This window comes from Notamacropus eugenii, chromosome 4 (assembly GCF_028372415.1).
Source record: "Notamacropus eugenii isolate mMacEug1 chromosome 4, mMacEug1.pri_v2, whole genome shotgun sequence".
NCBI lineage: Eukaryota > Metazoa > Chordata > Mammalia > Diprotodontia > Macropodidae > Notamacropus > Notamacropus eugenii.
The window spans coordinates 176,012,029-176,024,116 of record NC_092875.1 but is presented as its reverse complement, the minus strand read 5'-3'; the positions used below and the strand labels follow the sequence as shown (position 1 = coordinate 176,024,116).

General features: G+C 37.0%; 1 long non-coding RNA gene across 1 annotated transcript; it reads right to left on the bottom strand.

Annotated features, from left to right (window-relative positions):
- Window positions 1-1,097: 1,097 nt before the first annotated feature.
- On the bottom strand, window positions 1,098-11,828 carry LOC140500799 (uncharacterized). Its single transcript, XR_011965891.1, has 4 exons — window positions 11,730-11,828; window positions 8,049-8,132; window positions 2,855-3,021; window positions 1,098-2,022 (listed from the first exon to the last, which is right to left on the bottom strand). It is a non-coding gene; the product is annotated as an uncharacterized lncRNA (long non-coding RNA).
- Between the last annotated feature and the right edge of the window lie 260 nt (window positions 11,829-12,088).

The window sequence follows — 12,088 nt, the reverse complement described above, 5'->3', positions numbered from 1 at the left end:
CTTGAGGTCCCTTTCATTTCTGAGATTCTGAAATTCTAGTCAAATTCTAAATTTTGTAGTATAGAAAAAGGAGCCTTCAGCATGTTCTGAAATCTTCAGGGAAGGATTCATAGAGCAAAAGATATGAGTTAGGCCTTGTAGGAAGGAAGTCTCTGAATAGGAATGAAAGACCAGAGTGAGAATTACAGATGGGGATTCCAATGGAAACTAAGAATTTTGAACTCTGGAGGTCCTTTCACTTTCCTGTTTTTGTTTTTGTTATGAGATTGTCTTTCTCATTCATTGTTCAGTTATATCAGTTATGTCTGACTCTGTGACCCTATTTGTTTGGGGGAATTTCTTGGCAAGGATGCTACAGTGCTCTGCCACTCCCTGTTGATTTTACAGATAAGGAAACTGAGGCAAACAGGGTTATGATAAGGATCACCCAGCTGGCTTAAAAAGATGAGTCTTCTTGACTCCTAGCCTAATACTCTATCCACTTCATCACCTACCTGCTCCATGTCTTTCTCATAGCCTTCCTTTAATAGTTTTTCCTTCAGTAATGGTAAACTGTAGGCCCAGAGGCACTGGACTTGGAGTCAGGAAGACTTTGGTTCAAATCCTTTCTCAGACTCAGTTTATTAGTTGTTTGTCCCTGTGAAAGTCACTTAATCTCTCTGCTCCCTCAGTTTCCTCAACTGTAAGTTTAGATGTATTGTCTCTAAAGTTTCTTCTACCTTTAAATCTATGATTCTAAGGTGTCTGAGTCTGTGATTCCTTGTACTTGACCTAGCCCCTAATATTTCTAAGCCCTAGATGCTCTTAAACTAGTTTTCTGAGGTTTGTCTCACTGAAACCACAGACTATTAGGATCATTTAAATAATCTTTGGCTTTCAACTAAAAAGTTTAAAATGAAACCTTCAAATTACATGTGTGATATTTATGTATTTTAAGAAATTAAATTCCTTGGCATAATAACATTGCTGTTACTGTTACCAGTTTCACAGTTAATGACTAAATAAATGACTCCTACTTTTGGCTTGGTAAATATTTCTTTCCCCATTATCATTTATTCTCTTGTGGGAGCCATAGACTGAATCATAAACTCAGCACGGAGAATTGTTTTAAGTTTATTTTATGCAACATTTAGTAGAAACTTCCTATAACATCCATTAACAGAGGTAATGGCTTTCTTTCCTTTCCTGGCTAGTTTGTACTCCTTGGATATCCATAAAATGAGCATTTAACACACTCTGGGCCTGGGTCTACCCTGTTCTCAAATTGTGGAGATTTAGGAGGAGGCACGAATAAAATTCTCTGAAGCACAGTAAGTGTCAAGTCCATGCCACAGCCTTGGCTGTAGAATAAAAAAAAAGAAAAAACAACCTCTGCACATTTTTATAACATGGGGAGGACTTCAGAGGGAAAGCTGTAAAAATACACAGAACCTATCTCCCCCTTGGGTTTTGCTCAGGTGTATATTGGGTCATGGAGAGAAGACATTTTATCCATGCCTGTGGACTGTGAGCCCATAACCAAGACACAATTCACCCGGGGCTACTTCCCTAATTCCAGGCCAAATACTTAGGAGAAAAGAACAGCCCCTGGAGTGTTAGTCAAACAAACCTGAGCCCAAAAGGTAACAGCCAAAATGCGAGGGAGACCATAGACCCTTTGTTCGTCCCGTGTAGCAACAGCGTTGGAAAGAGGACTCACTGGATTTGGAGTCAGAGGGAATTGAGTAAAACCCTAGCTCTGCTGTCATCTCTCAGCCTCCCTTTCCCTGTCTCCGTGTGGTACTCCTTCACTCTATTTGCCCACCTTCCATTCTGCTGAAAATAGCAAAGACATGACTGGGCAGTGTGCGGCAGCTACAGAAGAAAGGTCATAGACTTAAGGACATCAGTGATGGCAGCAGGAGTCTCCTTGCTGAGTTGACGAGTCTGCCTCCCCTGCTCTGTGATAGACTAGTTGCATTCAGAAGATATCACAGGTCCTTGCCAGGGACAGCTGATGTCATAGTGGAGAGAGTACTGGACCTGGAAACAGGAAGGTCTGAGTTTAAATGCAGTGGCAGACACTGTGTGATCCTAGGCAAGCTACTTAACACTTTTTTTGTCTCAGTTTCTTCACCGATAAAATGGGCATAATAAAGCATCAACCTCACAGGGCTATTGTGAAGCTCAAATGAGATATTGGCAAAAAGCACTTGGCACAGTACCTGGCACATAGTAGGTGCTATATAAATATTTATTCCCATCTCTTTTCCTGCACGTCATTGTCAGGATAGCTAAGGCCAAGGTTTGCATGGACAGACAGAGCTTCTGCCTTCTTTAGAGTTCACCATTTTCCCATTCCCAGGTATCCACAATCCACCCCCATCCCTCACCTCCACCATGACCTTGACTTCTAGGTTCAGAGTACTTGCCGATTTTCTGCCTCATCCTCTGAGGACCAGTCCTACAGAGATTATGATAAGGACTAAATAGAAACTCCTTTGCCCACACATTTGGGAGTAGCAATGGCCAAACAAACTCCCAACTATGCATTTCTTCAACCTGCTGGGCTTGACAGAATTCTCTGTAGTGGCTGGAGGTTTTCGGTAGCTAACAGAGTGCTATTAATAATAAAAATATTGTTATTATTACGATATTCTTTTTATTTGCTTATCCATTCTGTGCTGAAGAAAACAGCTGTATGGGGTATCTGAGCGTGCTGGTCTGCTTTTCTAGATAACTGATTCTATTACGCCAAGGACATGTGACTCTGACTCATTGAAACGCAGAAAGCTCAAAGAAAGAGGCAGAGTTCATCAGAGAGTAAGGGCTAGAGAGTTTGTTTTTGATTAGGTAAATTCACAAATTCACTCACCCTTCGAAAATGGCTTAGTACTGTTCCACAGAGAAACACAGAGTAGCAGGATAGATGATCGCTCTGAGAACCAGCGGGGAATGTACAGTTGGCCAGGGTGGCCATGATGCTACCATGCTTCCAATCTATCTTTTCAAAGAATGTCTAAATAATAACCACCAACAGCGCTTGGAGTTAAAAATATAAAATGAGAGAAGAAGACTAGATCAATTTAACATTGCTTTTCATTTTAAATCCTTTTTTTTTTTCTTTTTACTTCATGACCCCAGTACCTAGCATGATGCCTGGCACCCAGTATATACTGAATAAAAGCTTTTAAAATGTAAATGAATCTTATTTATAAGTAAAAGACCTTGTTTATATTATAGAGGTGACAGAATTAATGCAAAGTGCAGTGATCCTTTCCACATCACGACTTTCCCCATCTCAGTTTTGATATATTGTGAGTCAGCATAAGAAATTAAATGAGAATTTGGGGGGAATTTTGCAAAAGTCACAGACAGCACATGAAGGCCAGAGGTGACTAAGAAAAAGTTTAGAAACTCAGAAATGCATATGCATATGTGTACTATTCTATAATATCAACATATTTCATCTTTTAATACCATAATAATTCAGACCTCTTCTCTTGTTTTGAGAGCCAAAATAATTTATGTGAATTTTCCAGATCTTGGGGGCACCACACCCTGAACCCTAGTGATGTGGGAGGAATAACTGTAGTTCACTGGGAAACTGTTGGAACTGAAATCAGAAGACCTGGTACAGATCCTATCTGTAATTTATTACCAAAGTGAGGTTGCAGGGGTTGTGTCACCCAGTTTCTTTGGCCCTCAGTTTTCTCATCTGTAAAGTGGAGTTGAACTTGATTTATAAGGGCCTTTCAGACTCTAAAAATGCATGACAGTATGAACATGTCTACCATTATAACATTTTCTTTCAAAGAATAATAGCTAGAGATACATTGTTGAGCCTGGGTGATTCCACAGAGCTTAGCTTTAGAGCCAGAGGTCAGCATGGAGCGTAAGCCATACCCTTCCTTCAAGAAGACCTAATCTTGAGCAATCCAAAAAACAGCAATCTACTATTTTATTACAATTCTTTAACAGAGGAAATCATCATTTTCCCCTGAAAACTCATTGCAGCACTTGGCAAGCCTGACAGTCAGGAAATTTGCCCTAAATCCTTCCTACTGCAAGGTAAGCCTGTTCTCACTTATCCTATGCTTAGTTGAAAAAGAGAATTTCCACCCTTCTCACTTTCTCTACTTTCAGTCTGCTAATAGTTTCTATGCAGCACAGTCCACTGATTAATGAAAACTAAAGGCCGATAGGAAGTCAAGAAACAAGTCTTAGCTACAGTCAGTTAGTTGCTCATTAAACTTGTTTTCCTCTTTCTGAGTAAATGTACTGAACTGTGCTACAACCATTTTCCCCTTTATATAGATTCCCTTTGATCAAATTCCTAAGACATTGATTAGGATGAATGAAAGTACGTCCATCTTACTTTCCATCCATTTCTTCCCTTTCTGAAAGGCAGCTTTCCTGAATTAAGAGATCAATTTCCAGAATAGTAACACTGGGTTTCAATCTTGGTTGTATTTAATTAGAATTTATAAATTAATAGCACTTCTTCAGAGAAAATACATCCTAAATCCACCTGGGATTCAAGGAACTACTGAACTGAAGCAATTCACTAGCTCTGCAGTCCTTAATAAATATACAATTCTGTCTAAGAATAGCAAGGCATTGTTCTAAAATTAAAAATAATCACTAAAGCTAGGTGGCAGGATGCATGTTGTATGTGGGGTCTCCACAGGCCTGGCTGTGCCAGATTTAATTAAAGAGTTTTATTTGTATCAATAAATTATTATCCAAGATAAAATAAAAGTTACTCGAATTGTTCACAGTCAATTTTATTTAGGTGTACAATTAGTGGTTTTTGTCTACTGCAAAATAAATTATACAGGAAATCAATTTTGGCACCTAGAAAGAACACAACTAGCCTATAATTACAATCTCCCAAAAGCTAATTGCAAATAACTATGGAGAGGAATGTACATGTATTTCTTTGAATTGGCCTTAATCCTTCACTAAAATCCTGTTTCAGTGTCCCATTAAATTATGGATGGACCCAAGTTCTTGAAGCCCGCTTGAAGAGTGAAAACTTGGACAGTTTCTGGTTTCTGAGCACCAGCCTAACTAAATTCTAAATTTTTAGAGGTTCATTCTCAGGATGATGAATGGGAAGAGAGAGAGGAGGAGAGGAGAGGAAAAAAGAGCAGAGGAGAAGAGATACAGAGAGAGTATAGCAATTACTAAGGCATGGAGGGTTTGCAGTATGTATCAGTGGACAGAGTACCCAAATAGAGTAAGTTAAGAAATCATCATAGGATTGATCTGCAGGTCTCCTTGATTCTTCTTAAAATTGGACTTATATAGAACCTGAGATGTCATTTCCATGTATAGCTCTTTGTGTGTGTCTATGTGTGTGTGTGTGTGTGTGTGTGTGTGTGTATGTATGTATGTATGTGTTTCCCAAAAAGGAATATGGACCATATTGGGGGATGACCTATCTTCTAACAGTTGTTGTCAACAATTATTAGAAACAAGTCAATAAGTGGGCTTTATTCCAAATCTTTGGAAATTTGTCCAAGTAAATGATATTCCCAAGATCAATGTGTCAGACTGATTAAAAAGAAAAAGACTATCTGGGAGAAAGGGCAAGAAAAAGAGAAGGGTTTAAGCTGAAACAGAAGAATGAATTTTGAAAATAATTCGAAAGGCTTTGGAATTGTGATCAGTCCAGAGATTGAATGAGGGGAGAACAAATTTAGGAAAACTTGAAAACAAATTGAAGGGGGAGGAGTAGTAGGGCTGAATAGGAGAATTATAACAGGGCTGATACAGGATAGACAAGCAGAAGAGCATGAAGAAGAAGAAAAAAAAGAAGTGAAAGGAACTCAGAAGGAGTTATTTGAGTTGGAGGAGGAGAAAGATAGTTGGTAATATGAGGAAAGAAATGATTTCTGGACACACAGCAAAATAAATAGCACAAAGGCCTCAGTTGCATTATATCTTCAGATACTAAAAGAACTGAGTGCTCAGCCACTACCAGGGGTCTCTGAAAGATTATGGAGAACAAAAAAGTTACTTTGGAATTGAACTTTAAAAAAAAAACGATTATCCTGATGTTTAAAGAAGGAAAGACAAAGATGTCTACAAACTGTAGGTCAATGAACTTCAATTGCTGGCACCTCTCTAGAATGTATTATCAGAGGAATGATTAGTGAACATTTAGAAAAGGCTGCAATGATCACAAAGAAATTGTATGGCTTCATCAAAAAAAAGGCACATCACATTAATACTATTTCACTTTTTGATGGAGATTCTGTCATGATAGATTAGGGAAATAATATAAATGTAGTTAATCTAGATTCTAGCAAAGTATTTGATGACGTCTCATTATAGTCTTGCTAGAAAAAAAAAAGAAAATGGAGAGAGATAGAATAGCTGGTAGGATAGTGAGGTGCATTTGGACATAGTTGAATAACTGGGCCTAATGAGTAATTGACATTAATGGGTATGCATCGTCTTGAAAGGAGGTCTGTAGTTGAATGCTTGGCCCTGTACTGTTTAACACTTTTTAATTGTGACTTACATAACGGCATAGATGGCCTCCATATCAAATTAACAGATGACACAAAACTGGAAAATATATAAAATATATGAGATAACAGAATCAGAATTCAAAAAGATCTTGACAGACTCAAACAGTGGGCCAAATCAAATAAAATCAAATTTTAAAAAATAAATGAAAAATCTTATACTTGTTTCAAAAACTCAGCTTCACAAGTACAAGGTCAGTGAGGCATGGCTAGATGAGTTCATATGAAAAATATCTGAAATTTGTCATAGCATAACAAGTTTCACATTGATAATTGACTTTTACATTTTAAAAAATATTATGGGGAAATACAAGAAGGTACCTCTTACATCTATTTCTAGGCGGAGAATTCTTAATCAAATAAGACAACTACAAAAGATAATGTGGACAATATTAAATACATAAAACTTAAAAACTTTGGCATAAACAAACTCAATGTAACTAGAATATGAGAAACTGTCAAATAAAAATATTTTTATCAAATATCATTGATACAAGTCTGATGTAAGAATATATAAGGAATTAACACAAGGTTATAAGACCAAGGGGCATTCCTCAGTAGACTAGTGGTCAAAGAATACAAAAAGTTTTTCAAAGAACTGCAAATAACCATATTAAAAAATTCCCTAATCACTAATAATAAAAGAAATATAAATTTTAAGACTCTGAAGAATCATCTCATCTTACCCAAGTGGCACAGATGATGAAACATGGAAAGAACCATAGGGGTTTTGGGAAATTGGGCACGCTAACATGTAATATTACAGCTGAACATTAGTTTTGCAAAACAACTTGGAATCATCTGAGAAAAGTGATTAAACTATTCATATCCTTTCATTCAATCATCATTAGGTACACACCCCAAGGAGGTAAAAAACAGAAAGAAACATTTCCTATATGTCCAAATATTCATAGCATCTCTTTTCTAAGGTAGCAAAGAAGTAGAAATGTGATGGGTGTCCAAGGATTGGGTAATAGCTGAATAGTGTCATGAACATAATGGAACACCATTGTACAGCATAAAAGGATGACTATGATGAATTCAAAGAAATGTGGAAAGACTAATATAAACTGATACAAAATGAGAGGGCATCTGGGTAATATAGTGGAGAGAGTGCTAGTAATCTGGACTCAGATACTTACCAGCTGTGTGACCTTGGGCAAGTCACTTAACCTTGTTTGCCTCAGTTTCCTCATCTGTAAAATGATCTGAAGAAGGAGACAACAAACCATCCCAGGATCTTTGCTAAGAAAATCCCAAATGGGGTCACAAAGATTTGGACATGACTGAAAATGACTGAAAAACAACAACAAGCAGAGCCAGGAAGACAAGATATAGACAGATAGAGAGATAGATAGATGATAGATAGATAGATAGATAGATAGATAGATAGATAGATAGATAGATAGATAGATAGATATAGATATCTATATATATATATATATGGTGTCTAAAGTCCTTGTACAGCTTTAAACTTTAATAACTTTACTTGCATACATGATAGAAGCACACTGTAAGTGACATACATACCCTTTGACTCAGTTATTCCACTATAGACACTCCAAGGAGGTCAAAGAAATAAAGACTTCTTATATACCAAAATATTCGATGGTCCTAAAATAAGAATGGAAAGGGAGGGCAAGTATAATGGATAAGTAGGGAAGGGAGAAGAAGGATTGGGGATATTATCTCATATAATTGGGGTACACATGTAGAAGCCTACACAAACAAGGAGGAAGGAGTAGGGGTGAATGAGCAACACTTGAATATCACTTTCATCTGAAATATTCCAAGAAGATAAAATTTATATATGCACAGTTCATTACAGAAATATATTTCATTCAATTGGGAAACAGAAGGGGAAGGGAAGAAGGGAAAGGTGTAATAAAATGGAAGATAGATTAAGGAAAGGAGTATTACTAAGCAAAACAAACTCTTAAAGGAAGAAAGAAACAAAGAAAAGGAAAAATATAAAAGAACAGGATGGAGGGAAATATTCAATCAACAATCCTAACTGTAAATGTGGGTGGGATGAACTCATCTGTAAAATGGAAAAGGATAGCAGAATGGATTAGAAAGCAGAATCCAGAAAAATTCTGGTTACAAGAAACACATCTGAAGGAGAAAGATGTAAACAGTCAAAGTAAGGGGCTAGAGCAAAACCTATTATGTTTTAGCTGAAGCAAAATAAGCAGAGGTAATAGTTATGATTTCAGGCAAAGTAACAGCAAAAATGAAAATAATTAAAAGAGATAAACAAGTAAACTACATTTTGCTAAAAGGTACCATAGAAAATTAATTAATAGCAATTCAAAAATTACATACACCAAATGGCGTAGCATCAAAATCTTTAAAGGAAAAGTTAAATGAGTTACAGGAAGAAATTGACAGTAAAACTATAATAATGGGAGACCTCAATTTTTCCCTCTCAACCTAGATAAATCTAAGCAAAACAGAGGTAAAAGATCTAAATAGAATTTTTTTAAAGTTAGATATAGTTAATCTCTATAAACTATTGAATGGGAATATATATCTCACCTTTACATGGCACTCTCACAAAAATTGACTGTTTAGGGTATAAAAATATCACAAGCAAATCAAGAAAAAGCAAGGGCACGTTTTATGAAACACAATGCAATAAAAATGATATTCAGTAAAGGGCTGCTGATGAAATGATTTTTTAAAACATTTAACAACCAGAAAATTTACTTAATGGTAGTATGGAAAGGATATTCAGCAAAGATTTATTTATGATCATTTATGATAGATATAGCTCTTTCATCTCCATGCATTAAACAAGTCTGATCACAAGGATGTTTTGACTTGCATAATAGTGGGACATCAATCAATTTTAAGAGGCTCTGATTCTTCCTGCGCTGAAATTTTTATGCCTTTATCAACCAGAAAGCTGAGTTAGTGGTTGACCTAGTCACCTAAATGAATCAATACTTAGGAATGGCTTCTCTATCTTTTAAGGGAAAATTAGCCCAGCCTATGATTAGTAATCCCAGCAGATTGTTGCTTCTACCACAAAATTCCTTTACAATCAGAATCCAACCTTCTTTTCCAGGCTTATTACACATGATTCCCTTTTATGCTCTCTATGATTCAGCCAACCCAGCAAGTAGTTCATTTTCCTCTGTCTCTAAGACTTGCATAAGCTGTTCTCTATGCCTGGAATATGTTTCTTCTTGATGTCTGCCATCTAGGCTCCTGATTATTGACCTTGGCATTGGAATAAGTTGCATGCAAAAAGGTGATGACCTCTTAGCTACCTTACTACAGATGACCCATATTGATGATGAGGATCAGTGACTGTGCAAGAAAAATCATCATCTCATCATCACCATTCTAACCCTGGTGTTGCTGGTACTATTCCTACTCATTAACACTACTTTATATTAGGAGACTCACAATGAACTGAAAAGAAATGGTATCGCCAACTATGTAGAGCATATCATTAAGATCTGGGAATCAGTTATTCTGAAAGTGGAAGATTAACCCTGGGATTTCTGGTCTTCTTTCTCTTCTATATCTTCTCACTCTTCAGAAAACTATTATATAGCATGTTTCATTTTGGTTTGGGGAGATTTGGGGGTGGGGGGGGAGTTGCTATCTTTTTATGTTTTAGTTTTTCTTTTCCTCCACCATTATTGACTGTTCCAGGCTTCCCATATCCCTGAATTCAGGGTTGTCTTGTAGCAGCTATCAGAATGGTAGGAAGTCCACCAGAAGACCTTTAGAATTTTGTCAAAAAGGTTAAGATCCTACCAATGAAAAGAGGCTAATTTTTCCTTAAAAGGTTTTGAAACCATGCCAGTGACTTAATTGGTTCTGGGCACTGAGATATGGGTCATTGATCTCGTTTCCTGGTGGCCTAGGTCCAAAAAAAATCCAGGGCATGCATGGTCAGCAGCTCCTCCCTAAGACTTCTGACCAATGAACCATTGCAGGAAATAGATAAGCAGGGAAACTTTGTTATATCTTTGTTTATATGTTATATCTCTGCTGAATATCCTTTCCACATTCTGAATATTCTTCCCCTTCTATGGCTAAGTAAATCTCCTTTTCATTACTACAGATGGTCTATGTTTCATTTTAATCTAATTGCAAAGCTTAAATTACCACACTGATCTAAGTCAGGCCTGGCCTTCATCCTAATGAGGAGGGAAGTTTCTCTCTCCCTCTCTAGGTAACAGCATATAACTCTGGGACTTACCAAGGGTCCTTTCCCATACTGATAGCGTAGCAGCTGTTCCCACGTGGTAACCAGAACTGAGCTTTGGACAGTCAAGATAGAATTTGGACTTTGGGTTGCCTTATCTGCTTTATATTTCTTTGCCTAAATATACATGACCAAACAGCAGTCCTGACATGGATGTATTCAGCCTTGGAAGAAATTTGGTGAATTCAAGAGGTCTAGAAATCTTTGACCCCCTGAGGAATATATGTATCATATAAATTGGCCACCAACAGAGGGAGGAGTTCAAGTCCTGGTGTGGCTTACCAGAAAGTATGAACCTAGAGGGAATTGTTTGGACAATACAGAACTGAGGTGAAACATTAAATGCCTATTCAGTAAAACTACAAACTGTGTAATGTATTGATGATTTAAGTATCAAGTTTCTGGGAGAGGATAATAGTAGCTCTAAGTTATTGATATTTGTTTAAGCTTTTCTGTTAATTTATGCTTGTGGGTCTTGTGTATATTATGCATTTTTATAGAAGAAATAAATAAGTGTCCTATACATGTACACAGAATACTTTTGTATTTCTCTCTTCAGGGAATTACCCTAGATATGAGTAAAACCTAAGCTATAAGTACCTTTCCAGGAGGTGGGGAAAACTTAATGAGCCAGAGATGATGAGATAAAAGAGCCTGACCCCCTTCTTTGGAGGTCAGGTTTCCCCAGGTTTTAACTTAGTCCATCTGTATGGGTTCATAGCTTAGAATGGTCCTTTATGAAGGGAGGACGATCTGCCTCAGCACCCAGGGTCATCAAATTGTTGTTGCATAGGTTTCTACAAATGTAAAAACCAGGGTTCCCCTATACAAATATTTAATGCATTTATATAATAAATTTATATAACAAATTTATATAATATATGCCTTGGTGACAATAATAAAAGCATATTGGAAACATGGAAACCTTTATTTTACCCTACAGAAAACACAGGAAAACTGATAGAAGAAAAGAATTAAGCACTTACAGTAGCAAATAAGTTCTTCTTAGAAGAGGAGTGAACATGCAGTCACCAGTAGAACTAGCAAATTCCACTGAACTTTTACTCTCCCAGGCATGTAGTAATACTCTGGTTTTAGGGCACGCCCTCCATTCCCCTAAGAAAAGCAAATATAATTTGGGGATGATAGATGAGTAATTCTTTCCTTTAGAATGGTACTGTCTAAATAATTTGTGGCAACATAGGGTCCTAATCTCATCCTCTTATCCAATTATATCGGGACTTTAGTCCCTTCGGCGCTCTTGCAGCTTTGGGAACCAGGCTGGTGGTCCTCTTCTTTACCTGAAGAGAGATGTTGTTTGTGCCCAATAACAGTCACATTGTGT